The sequence below is a fragment of the Amphimedon queenslandica genome, unplaced genomic scaffold (assembly GCF_000090795.2).
Source record: "Amphimedon queenslandica unplaced genomic scaffold, v1.1 AMPQUscaffold_7488_Cont20561, whole genome shotgun sequence".
NCBI lineage: Eukaryota > Metazoa > Porifera > Demospongiae > Haplosclerida > Niphatidae > Amphimedon > Amphimedon queenslandica.
In genome coordinates, this window is record NW_003552228.1 from 1 (window position 1) to 2,128 (window position 2,128).

General features: G+C 32.3%; 1 long non-coding RNA gene across 2 annotated transcripts; it reads right to left on the bottom strand.

Annotated features, from left to right (window-relative positions):
• Window positions 1-6: 6 nt before the first annotated feature.
• On the bottom strand, window positions 7-1,853 carry LOC109591700 (uncharacterized). 2 transcript variants are annotated; one of them, XR_002189936.1, is made up of 5 exons: window positions 1,486-1,853; window positions 900-955; window positions 538-671; window positions 236-327; window positions 7-132 (listed from the first exon to the last, which is right to left on the bottom strand). It is a non-coding gene; the product is annotated as an uncharacterized LOC109591700 (long non-coding RNA). The 2 variants fall into 2 exon arrangements; XR_002189937.1 differs by lacking the exon at window positions 236-327.
• Between the last annotated feature and the right edge of the window lie 275 nt (window positions 1,854-2,128).

Genomic DNA, 2,128 nt, shown 5'->3' on the forward strand with positions numbered 1-2,128 from the left:
ATTAGCCAGTCAGGCAGAGGAATTGGCTGAATCTGATTTTGCTGATACTTCTGTTGATCTTGGTATATCTTTTGACCTTCCTTGAGTTACATTTATAAATTTACACGTATCATCTTCTTCTGAAACTTTGCCCTAAAAATTACAAGCAAAAATTAAAAACATATGGTATTATAATGCTTAACACACTTCACTACCTATCAAATACATGTACATGTATATGTAATTCACCACATACTGTATTATTTCAGCTGTAGTGCTCTTAGCATCACTAGCAGTAGTAGCCAATAGTGATCCCAGGCAGTGCCACGTGGAGGCAACATTACATTGCTGCCAAAAATAAATAATAATAAATAATAACAAAAATAATAAATAATAATAAAATAATAAATAATGATAATAAATTCACTATTTGTGTATATATATATATATATATATATATAATGTAATTTGCATGTACAGTGTACATGCAAGTGCGTGTACATTGTATGCATGGTAACATTAAGTAATGTTAATGGTAAATTTGACTATAAAACTTACCATAAGATCAATTCTTTCATTAATCCTCTTTTGCAGTACCAGCTGCCCTGTGTTTCAAACGCATGTCTTACTTGCCAGTCAATTTTATCATGTGATCGACAAAGAAATTTTCTCTACAAGTTCTTCCAATCACACTATAAGAAAAGAGAGAAGAGTTGAGCAAATTTTTAAGAGCTGTAAATTTTGCCATTCTTTGATAATTTTTCAAAATTAAATTCAAATTATCATAGTACAAGATGGCAGGCAGTATATTGTCATGAATATTAGATCCACAAAATTGATTTTTAGGTAAATGGCAAAATTTACAGTGATAAAAAATATTGCGCTATATACCGTACACTCTTCCTCTCTCTCTCTCTTACCATCAAGTGGCTGATGTTTAAGTCTCTAAATGGCACTCCAAAGATGAAAAATGAATCTAGAAATAACAATAGGAACAATTATAGGAACAATTCACCTCAAAGTGGGTGACAATTTTAAAGTAATATTTTCTCTCAAAAGCAGGCAACAATTTTAACCTAAAATTTGGTAGTGTTTGGTATTTGTAATTTTCGACAAAAATTGGCCAAATTCCCTGTACTATTATTGCACAGAGACTTTGGTCAGATTTTAAAGGAATTTTAAAAATTTGAAATAAATCAAAATTTGATTGGAACCAGCTCAAACTTTCTATGCAACATAAGAACAAGTATAATGCATCACAAAAAATTATAAAAATGGAGAAATCTCTACTTTTCAATTTTGGTTAAAATTTGGCCTAGGACCATTTACTAAAGTACAGACTTTGGCCTGATTTAAAAATTCGTAAAAAAATCCAAAATTGATCAAAATGGCTTAAACTTCTACACAACATAAGAACAGACATGTTACATGTACATACACATGACATGCACAATAATTCAATTAGTTATAATAATGTATATCCTCCTTAAATAACTCTATATTTACCTGACCCCAGTCATCCCAATGCTGATCCAGGGTATTAGACTCATCAGTTCCTTAGGCTCCATGTCCCCCCGGCCTAGTCTCACTAGCCAGACCATTCCCCAGCTACCACCCAATGACTGTAGGCTGGTCTGGCAACCAGTGGCTAACGAGACTTACAAACCCTCAGCCCCTTTAACTCCATTAGGTTCACCTCTATAATGAATCTTATTGGAGTATAAACTTTTGAATGAACATGTACTCATTATTTAATTATAGTTATAATAATGTATATCCTCCTTAATTAATTCTACATTTACCTGTCCTCAGTAATGACAATGGCGGGTCCAGGGTATTAGTTCTTTAGGCTCCATGGCTTTGGCAGGAAATGCTGTTTTGTTCAGTCTCAGTTTCGTTACACTTTTCCTCCATTTTATTAATTAAAATTTATGAGCCACACCCACTTTATTGGAATCTTTTAAATTAGTATTTCAAAAATGTGAAAGGAACGAATCAGAACAGTGGAACATTACATAAATACAACATTTTAAAATAGAAAATAACATTAGCTAAAAATTTAAATCATTTAAGTGCAGCATCATTCATCATTAGTTCTAGCTCTTTTCACAGATTGTTCAAACTGAAGTGTACCCTCCAGAGCTGCTGT